The 12,974-nt window shown below is 38.5% G+C and overlaps 1 protein-coding gene across 22 annotated transcripts in view; it reads left to right on the top strand.

Annotated features, from left to right (window-relative positions):
* The window catches only part of LYRM9 (LYR motif containing 9), a 63,988-nt gene that overhangs the window by 3,003 nt on the left and 48,011 nt on the right, over window positions 1–12,974 (top strand). For 4 of the 22 annotated variants that reach the window (XM_087752351.1, XM_087752336.1, XM_087752333.1 and 1 more), the window contains exon 2: window positions 6,880–6,956. The exons of 9 other annotated variants lie outside the window; for them this stretch is intronic. The gene's annotated coding sequence lies outside the window, so the exon portion shown is untranslated. Of the gene's footprint in view, window positions 1–981; window positions 1,124–3,749; window positions 3,929–4,024; window positions 4,048–6,879; window positions 6,957–12,974 lie in introns of those variants that run through there. 9 more of the 22 variants (XM_087752347.1, XM_087752344.1, XM_087752346.1 and 6 more) reach the window with 7 other exon arrangements.

The raw sequence follows: 12,974 nt of genomic DNA, 5'->3' as shown, positions 1-12,974 counted from the left end.
TCATGCTGTGTCTTTATTACTTTAAGGAAGGATCAACACAATGGGGATTGTACTTGGCATCTTTGCCATAGTTGAGGATGTTACATATATGCAGCTTTCCATTGCGAGTATCACACGATGCATTACAATATCATGGATGTTGCTGGTATTTTTAGGGAAAACAGACTTCTTTAATACCACAGGTAAACTGTTGAAAAAGTTTTGTATTGTTTATTGATGCTCCTTTTCTTTATGGTTATCGTCAAACACCAACCATCTCAAGTTTTTGGATAGAGGTTATCTTTAGTAAATCTCAAAGAAGAAAGTAACCAGTTTCATCAGCTCAGCCAGCCTTCAGTCTGACTGCTTACTTATGTATTGCCACCAAGTGATCTGGGGCAACTCCTAGGTCCGCTCTTTGAGTAGGGTTAGTTGCCTGAACCAGAACACTATATCCAGCATAGAGTTTCTCCCCACAGACCTTCGTCTAAACTTACTGACTTCCTATTGATTTGTCATACAACCTTTTTATATTACCTTTAGTGAATCAAATCCATGGTGACTTCATTTTTGGCTGTACATCAGTAAATAAGTGTCTTGTCTTAGAAATACTCTGAAAGTGGTGTTAGACACTGTCATGTAGATGAATTTTCAGCAGTGAGAGCAAGAGAAGCGAGCTGGGTTGCAGGCCTGGCATTGTCACCAGTTTTCCTGACAGCTCTTGACTGGACTACTACAAACCATGCTTTCCAATTTCCATGTCTGTAAAGTGTAAGTAAAATCTGGGAGCCACTTTATTTTTTTGTTTATTTTAGTCTAACTAAATGCTACAACCATATTACCCATCTTTTATTTGTTCTTTGAAGTTGAATCAGCTCTTTTTAATGAGATGAGAGGCGGGTGAGATGGCAGCCGAAGGGATACGCTTATCTTGTGCGTCCATATGGAGTTACGTCAGATGCCAGTGCTGAATGACCCACCCTAACAACTGTATCTTCCTTCCACAGTGGGTTTTTAAACACTTTTAATTGGTGTCCCAGGCCTCTGTCATACTGCGAAGCTTGAGAATGTCAGTTCAACTGCTTTTTAGGCACTTCATGCTGTGAAAGTTAAGGGGGACAAGATCCAGTTGATTCGTTTGGAGGTACATTTAAGGAAAAAACCTTTTAAAAGAATATTAAGGAAACATGAAACTTGCAGACAAAGTGCTCAACTTCTGATAGACCCTTTGTTTCCTCAGTATAGGTCTGTTACTTGAAAGTGTTGCCTATTAGTTATATGAATCACTCCTGCCTAGAACAGGGCGGCAGAATGAATTAATCGTGTACTATTGTAAGTCAGTGCTTCCTTGTTATTTAATGCCTCTGTAGAAGAAGCAGAAGTCTGCTGAGGAGGGAGCTCATTACAGAGCTGGCTCATATAACTTTGAGCAGGAGTGTTTTGTGAGTAGTTCAATGAGCTTGAGCTGCTTGATGAGTGAGTTGGCAAAATCTAGACATAGTAATTTGAACTGGGCAGGTAGAGACACTGCTCTAGATCCTGCCAAAGCCCAGTTTGATTGCAACTAATTTGTCATCCCCAGTGAGGCATGGAGATATGTGATTGGTGACTACTGCTGATGAAACATGACAGATCAATTCTAATCTCTTACTGGTAAAGACAGTTATTCATGGGGACATGCATCTGTCTCTTACTATTTTATTCACAGTAAGAGTGCTGTAAAGCAGTAGCAAGTCTGCTGTTTGAGTATCAAACACTGAATGCTAGTATATCTAGATTTGTCAGGTGCTGTTTGCTAATCTCGTTTAAAAACTACATATAAAAGTAAATACCGTACATTAGAAACACGGGGCACAGACTTGTCCCTTTTTGAAAATCTACTGTATCAAGTTCAGTCTTTTCTGACTCTCGAGAGATTTATTTACCCCTTGGATTTGCCACTTGCTTTGCAGGGGTATAATCTTTTTGACAGCACTCTGCGTAAGGGCAAGGGATGGAAGACAATTCGTAATCGGCCAGTTCTATTTCTCTGATGCTCCTCAGCAGAGTTTTAACCTTAAGATTCTCCACAAAAGATTATATCATATTGCACAGTATAAAATGTTATGGTCCAGTTCCAGGCATAGGCTCTGTGAGGTTTTCTCTCGTACCACAAGAACTAGCTGTGAAAGCAGGACTCTGAATATTAGAATAAGTCTTTTGATTTCATGGCTGAGTGTTGCATATTAATGTCCTTCAGCACTTACGCGTGTAGGGTTTTTTGTGACCCTTTAATGCAGAAAAAGTAACATTAAGTGGAACAAAGCATAATAAAATGCTTGCACAGATTTGTCTGTGATCCACAAAAGGGGTACTCTGAGCTGCACTATTGATAATTTATCATGTGGGTGTTTGACAAGCCCACACATACCTTGATATACAACGCTGCAGATACAGTCCTCGGTGTTCTGTAACACCCTGGTAATATTTTATTCATAAATCCTAATGCTGAAGCCCTTAAGGTGTCATAAACACAGTGCTAATGCCTGTGAATTTGAGGGGGGTTGATTAGTCAGACAAATATCATGCTCTAAATAAACTGTGGTCCTAACATATGACAAAATAAACATTAATATACACAGAGTATCATAGGATTAAAATTCCTGTTGGTGTATATTGGTCCTTTTCTTTGCAAAGAAAAATTTTCCAGAGTTTTCCTCTTTAAAACCTTTTCTTTACAAACTGGAAAAGAATAAATTATCTATTAATAAAATACAGTGAGGAGCAGGGGAAAAGAATATTTTGTTTTAACTTTGGTTATGTATAAAGGGTTGTGTCTTAAAGTTTGCAAGGATGGCAATATGCCTTCATCTAAGAGGAGGGCAGGGTTCTGCTCGTCTTGTTGAATGAGGGACAAATCCCTGTCCTGCTCTGGGCAATGTATAAATAAAAAGATAGGGAAAAAATCAAGTAGTCGAAGCGGATGACCTAGCATAAGCTTGTTAGTCTATCAAAAAGGCATGTTGACCAAGATGAGCCTCATCTTTGTCTTTAAAGCAGCAGTGTGGGAACTTGGCTTCTTCTTTGAAAAGCGATTAAAATGACGGAATGGTATTTACTTCAGTAGAGCTGCACAGATATGACTGAGATATGGGGTAGGGGACAACTGGTGTAAATGACAGCTGGTGTCATCTAAGATACTGCGTATCTCTGATGTTGGAGATCAGACTCTACAGGCACTTATGTTGCTCCACTGGCCTGTCAGCCCTGTTTGTGGCTCTTGCAGTGTAGTGTTTTTGGTCGTCACGTTGCAGTTGACAGCTTTGCCCCAAGTTTGTTCTGTATACTGTATATAGAAATATGAAGATCATGATTAGCACTGGGGCTTGAATTCATCCCTGTCACCTCCAAAACACTGAACTCCATACCCTGTAGTGCTTTCTAGCCAAAAGTGTTTTCTTTTGAATTTTCTGAAGGAGTTGCTGAATTCTTTGTTTGCTGCAGAGCTTAAGCACGAGCTTGGCTTTAACTGGGGGTGCTCAGGTGCTTAAAGTTGGTTTATAATAATCTGCCATTTAAAGACTTCAGCCTGATTGTTTAGTTCTTTCTGTCTCATTTTCCTTCTTGCTGCTAAACATCAGTTGCAGGAGGTAGAGAGGAGGTCTTTATCCCCTGCGGCTTTTTGGGGAAAGTGACAGTTCTGCAGTTCTCTCTGTTCTACATTTCTTTGCACCAGAAATGACCCTGCTGCTCTTTGTCACCAGTGTTTCCTTTTATCCCTCTCCTGGCAGCTGCTCTTGCTCCATTTTGATGTTGGAACAGCAAATGAACTCCCTCTGAAGCAAATGTCATGCCAGTAAAGATGTTGAAGCAGCAAGAAAATCATCTCTGTCTCTGAAGACTGAATTGGAGACCTTTGTGAATGAGATGGTCTTAAAATAGCTCCACAGCATGTTATCTTCCCTAGAAGGTGGAGAATTGAAAACGCCACCATAAGCCACTTGTTTTTGTGTGAGCAGGATCCCTAAAAAAGGTTTCATGGAGTGGGGAGAGAAGCAGGTTGTTTACTTTTCTTCCAAATGAAGATAGGTACAATAATACCCAAGCACTTTGTTTCTGCTATATCTTTTATTCAGTGATGGGGGAGGGAGGAAGGAGGGTAAGACACCAGTACTTGTGATATCGTGAATTTTATGGATTGTAGATTTAATCAGACTAGAAAATACTGTTGCTGTGGTATTTTGGCAACACCTTTCAGAGACCTGACTTCGTGCTCTGGTTGTCCCACAGTTAGCTTTTTGTTCTGTCATTGATGCCAGTGACAACAAATTGAACAGCGCAATTGAGTTGATCTGAATTGATTGTATGCTTCTCTGATTGTGTGCCTCTTGCTAAGAGTTTTGTTTGCAACATCTTGGCTAATGGTCATGATTATTTCTTGTCCTGCATTCAATTACACTGGAACAAAGTGCATGCGACAATTTGCTATGTCAGATTATTTTGCTGTATTTTGACCCGATTATTCTGTAGGTATGATTCAGTGAAGTCCTGGGTAGGAGATTAAACCTCTGGGTTGTTAAGTTCTTGCAGATGATGATGTATTTGTAAATACCAGTTAGTTTTGTTTGCTCTAGCTTTATAATGATAGCACAAAGTCCAGCCTGATTCTGTTTCCTCTTCCTGCCTCCCCCCCCGGCTTATTTCCAGTTTGAATAGCAGCTTAGTGCTTTTTCATGTAATGACTAATTTTGTCTAGCGTAATAGGTCGTAAATCCTTCACCATGTCAGAGTTCCTTGAGTCTTGTATATGAGACCATATGCATTCATATGGTCCATATGCATATAAGATCGTATGCATTCATATCGAAAAAAGAACAATGCGTTATGGAAACACTTAAACAGTAATTTTTAAATTGCGGTCTTTGCAGTAGCACACCTATCCATTACAGCAGGGCCATTTTGAGAATGCAACTTAAACAGTTTTTCTCTGAGGTACAAAGTAGTGATTATTCTCTGTGGTCTTGCCAATATTACTGTATTTCTTTGTCATACACAAATAGTCAAGATAGGAATACATACAGGACCAAGACATCTGGAAACTAATAGGGAACAACAAACTTGCCGCCTGGTTCATGACGTTTCACTCCAGCATTGTCTTCGGAGTGTGATCCTGGTAAACTGGGGTAATGTAATGCTAATTAAACTTAAGTTTACGTAGAAGATTTGTTAGAATTAGTGCAACTCAAAGCCTGTGCTTTGTTAGGTCGTCACAGATGTGAGAAACAAATTTCATATTGACTCCAGAATTGTATCCACATATCTGACGGTCGACTTTGGTAATGTTTGAAATGGACTTTGTGAAGCCAAATCCTTGCTTAGTTCATGTAAGTCAGCATGGCTTCTTTCAAACTGACCTCCATGCTCCTTTTTGTTTTGGATCTCTTTTAGAAGCAAGGTTCTTTAAACTATTTCCATCATAACACAGTTAAAGATCAGCCTTATGTGCAGTGTGGTGTATGGAGCCATTCAGTGCTGTTTTCCATGTGCTTTATTTAACTGCTGTCAGGTGGTTCAATGGGTGTTCAGTACTGATGCTACCTGTCTGAGCCTGCTGTGTTTGTGTCGGAGCTGGTGAACCACCTGCCCAAGTTACGCACTTACATCGGTTATTTTTGCCATGGGTTTACATAGCTTTTGATGCTTTGGTCTCATATCTGTTGCAGGAAAGCATTTCATATGTAGAGATATTAAGTTACGTTAAATATTATGGTGTTATTAAAGGATCTGTTTAGTGGAATTTCAAATAACTAATCTCAGGTAATCAACAATAAACATAGAGCCAAAAGCTTTTTACCTTTACTGTTTTGGTTTTTTTTCCCCGCAGTGTTGTTAATGAAATAACAAAAACCAGTTTCTCCAGGCAACAAACACAGTGTGATTTTGAATCTGTGTGACAGTACATGTATATATTTTCCAAGAGTTGCATCACTGTTTGCTGCTTGTTTAAACATGTCACATGTTTAGTGACCTTGTTCTATGTGATCCGCTGTTTCTGGAGTAAAAACTAGCTAAAAATAATACCAAGCCAGAAGTTGAGTCGAGTTGCTCTAAATTACCCTACCTGAGGATCTGGGCAACCACGGCCTCTATGGACAGCAGAGATTCTCAGCTGGTGTAATGTAAAATACTTTTGTATAGCCAAAACCCTCAAGGAAACTGATTAATGTGTGATAATAAAACCTGTGCGCTTCTAGTCCTGTGCAGGCTATTACAGTTTGGAGAGATTCTTTGGACTGCTCTTGCTGCTAGGTGCTTTTGATTCACTTCTTTTCTGCAGCGTACCTCTAATATTAGTGGATTATTTAATTTGCACAGTGTGACCATGGGCACAATTACTTGTTAATGATGGTTCTTAAATATGGTGAGTGTAATGTCAGGCATAGAGGTAAAGATGAGGAGGTTTGCCCTGATGTCAGGGCAAATCTCTGACAGTAATCACACGATTTGCACCTCTCAGTTTTATGTTGGGTAAGCACATTTGCTTAATTCAGCATCGGGTTTACATGTCGTGCAATTCAGTTGCTGTCTTGATTCAAACCTACTAGCTAAGAAAGATAACGGGTTAGGAAATAATCTTGATTTACATGTAACCTGGGAATTACTGGTCCAGGTGACCGGAAGGTCTGTTTCTTTGGTTAGACAGACAGCGATCATTGTTGTACGTGGAGAATTTTGGTAGTTTAAGAGCTCTTGCTGATATTTCTCGGCCCGAATGATCAGCTAGCTTCAGGCGTTTGATTTCCTGATAGCCTCAGGAGAGCCCCTGTGAAGGTTCAGTCTCAGCAGCAGAACATAGTAGCAGGTATAGCATGAGCTATTTCGGCTATAACATCCGTTGTCTTTTCTCTGAATATATTGCAGTGCTCTCTTTCTGAAGTCCAAGAAACTCTTCATGTGTTTTACACAAATCATGCCGATGAAGCAATACTCCGTGTGAGGTACGCTTTGAGAATTCGTTAGTTATGCTGTTGCTTCACATAATCCTGTGCTTGAAATCAGATGTTTTTGAAGAAAATAAATCTTGGCGTTATGTGTGCTTGGGAGCGAAAAACGCACGCCTCACATGTAACATACATATTAACTGTTGTTAACTGTTGTTATTTTGTTTGTCAAAAAATACTGTGATGATGGACTACCTGTCTTGCTTATGGAATTGAGTAATCTGTACAGGAGTGGGCAGTAAAATTAACCAGGAAAAGTCTGATACAACATTTTGCCAGAAACATGAAGAAAATCTTCTACAGATCTGTGAATATCTGAATACTTTTGTTTTTCTTGAACACAGTGGAAGGGGAATTGATAAGTAAAAGTACTAGATGCAAGAATGAAATCACTAATTGAAGAACATGGACTTTTTATAGCAAACAGTTTCATAATTATATTCATATGAAAAGTTTAAGTAGGAGAAATATTAAAAATTTGACATCTTCAATTTTTCACCTTTTGTGTGAAGGTGGAAATAATTGATGGAAATAACGAGCATTACTGATAGAAACACTAAGTTTTTGAAGTTCTCTCAGTTGTTTTAAGACTATTGTTTTTCCTAATCCTGCTTTTTGACATGATAATATCCCTTTAAGGGCTTTCTTTACCAGATCAATTCTTTTCCTACTATGAGAACTAAAGCTTTTCAGCTGTCTGTCCAATTTATCCTCCTGGACTAAATTTCTCATATCAAGATAGCCAGCAGCAATACTCCCCTCAGGAGATTTGTATCAATTAGTTACACATCACTAATTTCTGTGGTACTGGTTGACCAGTCAGTTGCAAGAAAGCTGTTTTGTAAACAGTTACGGCTGCTGGGGGTTTGTCTTTTTTTTTTGTTGAGGATTTTTGTTTGTTTTGATACACATCTTTTACAGGGCAGCTATTGAAAACCTGCAGGTTTACACATGTGAATGAAGAAATACGGAGTAGCTTTAGACAGCTCCTTTTGGGATGTTAGTTGCCTAGGGATTTCATAGTACTAATAAGGGGCCATGTTATACACAGCTAAGCTAATTTCTTCCAGAAATACTTATGATGGAGAACGTCATCCAAGAGATACAGGGTTCTCAAAGTACAACAGTCGTTTGTAGCTACTGCATAAATCTCTTGTCTGTCGGTGTATGTGTGCCTGCTACCACTGTGATGGCACTCTGTCTTAAACGTATCAGTCTGAATTCCAGGCATCCTAGAGGCTGCTGGTAACTTTCCTCTTGCCCTGTGGTCTTAATGATATTCAATTTAATTCACTGTAAAGGAAAGTGGGATGTAAATATTCTGTAAATGAGACTGGGGTGACATAGTAGCAGTCTGGCATTAAAAAGAAGGGAGTGCAGTCTAAAGAGAAACTGTATCTCGATGACAGTCGCAATTCAGAAGCCACAGTCGCAGCCTTACATACCAATGTCTATGATGAAGAAGTGAGGGCTCTCTTGTTCCAACATGCACTAAGCCTTATTTTTGCAGTGTGATGCTATGCTGCTCAGCAGATTGTAGAGGATCTATACAGCATCAAAATGTTCACATCTGTCACATGTAAAACCTGAATTGCTTCTGATAAGTAGTTGGACGTTATTTAGGTTCCTGTTGTTTAGTAGAGGACTTGGATGTTATCAATGAAGTGCTTGCTTAGCCTTCACGTACTGTGCTTCTACGGCCCTTGCCTGGAAGCCTTGTCAATGTATTTCGCTACATAGGTTTGTGCGTGTATTTATTTCTGGTTTTGTTGTTTGTTTTGGGTTTTTTTGAGGGGGGGGTGTTGTGCTGTATATGAAGAGTCAGACCTGGTGAGAGGTAAGCGGGTATCGATTGCATTTTATACTCTGTAGCCACAGCACTGGTACCTCTTACATCCCTGGTGTCTCTCCAGCTCCTCAACATCACTGACCAAGTTTAAGAAAGTAGAAAGAAACTGGTGCTATATTGATTACGTGAGTGGCAAATGGAATCTAGCAGGAAAGCAGGTTACTCCCCAGCTGGAATGCAGACCAGGCTTCAGTTAATCCCTCCCTTAGCCAGAGAAAGGTGGTTTTAATCTATTTATTATGCATTTGGTTGTTTTTTTTCAGCACTGATATATCTGCAAATGCCATAGCATTGTTAGTCTTGTACTATCCATTTGCTATATCAGCAGATGTATCTGGACATGAAGCTGTTTTCCATCACTCCGGTCTAATCCCAGCTAGTGCCATAGGATCTTGTGAATTGCTCTAGGTTTTACAGAAGTAAATGACAGTATAACATATCATTTTTAAGAACCTGTTACCAGCTGTCTATAGGATTTTTTTTAGACAGCTGAATTTCTTTTTGCTGATGTTTAAGACAAAACTAATTTGATATGATTATTAGAGAAGGAAAATTAAAAGGACAAAACCATACAGGAAGCTCATTAAAATGGAAACACTGAAATAACTGGGTAATTGGGCATTGATTTTTGTCCTCCCACCCTCACTCACTTTATGAGCAGTTTTGTATTAAAAGTAACATGTCTGCAGGATGATGCTTCAACATCTGTTATTGCTGAAATAAAATTATTTGCTTGGTTTTTTTCCTCTCTCCACATTCTTCCAACATCTGCATTTGTAGATCTGTCCTGTATATTAATCGTATCTAACACTGCTCCTTTTCAGGGAAAATGCATCAGAGGGTATGGGATCCTGTCTTTGGGAATGTTTTGGTGTGGGATTTTGTATTGCCGTTCACTTTTATTAGATATTAAGTGACTGGCTGTGAAACGGAATAACGTGAATGAGGACTCTGAGGGCTGCTAGCACGAAGCCTATGCACAGCTATGTTGCTCTCAAGTGTGTTTATGCGAAACAAAGAAGTTCACAGGCTATGGCCTGTCTGTCTTCTGAAATGTTAGTGTCACCTTATGTGATTAAAACTGTGCAAATAATTTTCCTTATTTTCTTTTCTCAGAACGTTTGCAGGCAAATCACCACTTTTTAAAGTATTCCACATTGAAAATGCTCAATAACTGTGGGATTTTGATTTTTTTACTTTATACGTTGATCCAATAAATTGATTATAAATCTGTCTTGCTGAGTGTTTGCTATTTCAGTCAGTCTGGCTGTGATTGTTCTGATAGGAAGCAATATATTTTTTGTTTTATGTTTTGGATGATTGCTAAAATATATGTGGTTGCATGTGCCAATTTTAAGATTCAGTTTATTTATGAATGTGACTTTATTGCTTCTCCTCAGTATTTGTACTATAAAAATACAACTGCATGAAGGTTCATAGCAAGAAAATAGAAACAGCTGAACAATAGATTTGAAATAATACTTGGAAATCTTTTCTGATCTCTAATTATCATGATGTTAATTGTGTCCTCCAGTCTTCAAACTATGCTGTAGTTGGGAAAGCGCATGCTTAAATCCATTCCTATCCAGGAAAACGCTTGAGCTTAATTTTAAGCATGTGTATAAGTTACATTAGTTAAATGACTCATAACTATTTGCTTAAACCCTGTCCAGTGTTAGACTGACTAAATATATTAGAATTGCAATACTGCAGTAAATAAGATAAATACGGGTGTTGGTTTTGCTATGAACTTATCACTGATTTTGACTTTCGTAGTCGTTTTTGTAGTATGCAGTTGAAATCAGAAAAGAATGGAAATTTCAACTAATTTTTTAATATGCTGAAATGTATTAAGTTACACAAAAGAATCCATATTATAGTAATCCTGCATATATACAGGAAAAGAGTACCCAGCGTGCATGGCAGATGGTTTCAAAGGAAATCCTCGAGAGCTAGGATTAAAAAGCAATTTTCGGCAAGTTTAAAATGGGTCTCCATATTTGGGTCACAGATATTAAGTCTTTCATTGCAAACAAATGAGGGAGAAGTCTTGTCGGATTATTATGGAAATGCTTCTCAATAAAAGCTGACCAGTGCACGCCGTGGAAGAAAGAAGTGAGAATGTCGGTGGATTCTGCTTCTGATCCTGTTCTAACAACAGTGGGAAGTAGAGTTGTGATATGCAGAGACAGTGGTATGTTGCAAGTAAATGGGATTCGTCATTCGGCTAACAAACGTTGGCAACCCTTTTAAAAATAATGTGTATATGGCTTCAATTTTTGTCTGCCCACTGAAGCAAATTTACATAAAGACAAACAGAAAAATTGGAAGAACAAAATATAAAGAATGATCTTGATTTTGTTGTTCTGGGTCTGCAAAGTTGGAATTTTCAAGGAAACCCAAGGTATAAAGGTACCTAAATCGAATTTCGTTTCAGATTTCTGAACTCTGTTCCTGCCCCTGCCCGTTTTCATTGATTTCATTGGCCTTTGTAGCAGAACTTCATATTTTTATACTGCAGTAGAGATGCGTGGATAATCCTGCTCTTCTCTCCTACCCATCACTGTTTATTTTAAACTTTGCTAAATAAGTTTTGGTGTGTTAGAAATGACAGATTTATACCTGTTTACATTTAGTGAATTATACTTAATCACTGTTTGTTAAAGCGTAAAGACTTCTCATATAGCATTTTTCTGTTCCTTTTGCCTATGGCGAGCGTGTCTGATATGATAAATAAGAAACTGAATAGCAATCATAGACAGGAACGAACATGGGCTCCAAGTTTTGCTTGGAAGTATGTCTGCACTTACAAACGGAAAGCAAGCCCATGTTTTTTCAAACATGCTTTAGGGGCACACTAGAACTTGATTTTTTTAAATTTAATTTTTTTTAAAAGGCTATATTCTAAAGTAAACAGTACCATGCAAACATTGTTCCAGGCTGCAGCTGTTTATATTGGTGGTGTTTGAACATCCAGAAATATTATCAATATGATGCATAAAAGTGATGGAGTGCAGATGAGCTTTGTATTCTAAGAGCAAGAGAAGACACTGGGCTCTTAGTTGGTGTACATGGCACAGCAAGTTGGAGGTTACTGGCTTTAACTAACTTACACCAGCTAGTAAATGTGTTAGGAATGTAATTCACATTTACATCAGTGCTCCTTTATACACTTCTGGCAATGTAAAGGAACCTCAAGTTTGACACTAACTTTTAAAGACTCTTCTATTTCTAAAGTAGAAATTCAAGTTAGACCTTAAGCAGTGTTTAGCACTAAACAATGAAATATAGCAACTGATACTATTTTATTGTGTTCTCAAAGCTCAACTGGGTGTATTTTGAGTGGATTTGGAAAGCTTTCTGAGCAAAGGTGCCTGATGCTCTGCTAAGTGAATTATAGAAGTAATTGCTGGTTTAAATTTCAGCCTACGGAGAAGTTAATTGCATTGCTCTTTGGCTATTATATTGGCTACATGTTAACAGCAAAGGACAATGTACTTCTGAAAGGGCGTCATAAACGTCCCAGTGGGATAACTAACTGCAGGTATATCTACAAAATGTTAATTAACAATGGTAAATAATAGGTGTTTTCTGCAGGACTGAGCTAAGGTAGATATCAGAGGTCCTATCTGCTCTTCAGAAAAGAAAATTCCGATGATGGATGAAAATAATGTTATAAGGCAGCTTTCGGTTTAGTTCTTGTACTAAAGCTCAAAAGCTTCAGTGGACTCGGGATTGGCACTTAATTAAAGTTGAATCTGTTCAAGGTCCTTGTTTTACATCACCTCCTGTGGGCGGTTGACCTGTGTGCATCTTGGTATGACAAGACCTAGCTTCATGCGATCTTACCAGTTCTTTTTATCTTAGCATAATCTGTGTTTCAGATGATTATTCCAGCAAAAGGGAAACGTTTAGTCTTTTTAATTGTAACAATTGGCTCTCAAAATTCTTGAGGCATCAGGGCAAGGAATAAGCTTAAGGAAGTGTTTGAAGTGGAACATGGAAGTGGGTTAGTGGATGTTCGCAGAGCCTTCCTCCATAGCATGGGGTCAGCATGGAAGAGAGCTTTGAGATAGTTGTTACATTAAAAATTTTCCAAGTAAATGGCGGAAGTTAGTATTATGGGCTAATCAGAGGCAAAATTCATCATCTCTGTGTTGGAGATG

The sequence above is a fragment of the Nipponia nippon genome, unplaced genomic scaffold (assembly GCF_047370975.1).
Source record: "Nipponia nippon isolate SJK-2023a ecotype South Korea unplaced genomic scaffold, ASM4737097v1 scaffold_15, whole genome shotgun sequence".
NCBI classification, from domain to species: domain Eukaryota; kingdom Metazoa; phylum Chordata; class Aves; order Pelecaniformes; family Threskiornithidae; genus Nipponia; species Nipponia nippon.
The sequence above is the reverse complement of the archived record's forward strand: the minus strand, read 5'-3'. Positions and strand labels throughout refer to the sequence as shown.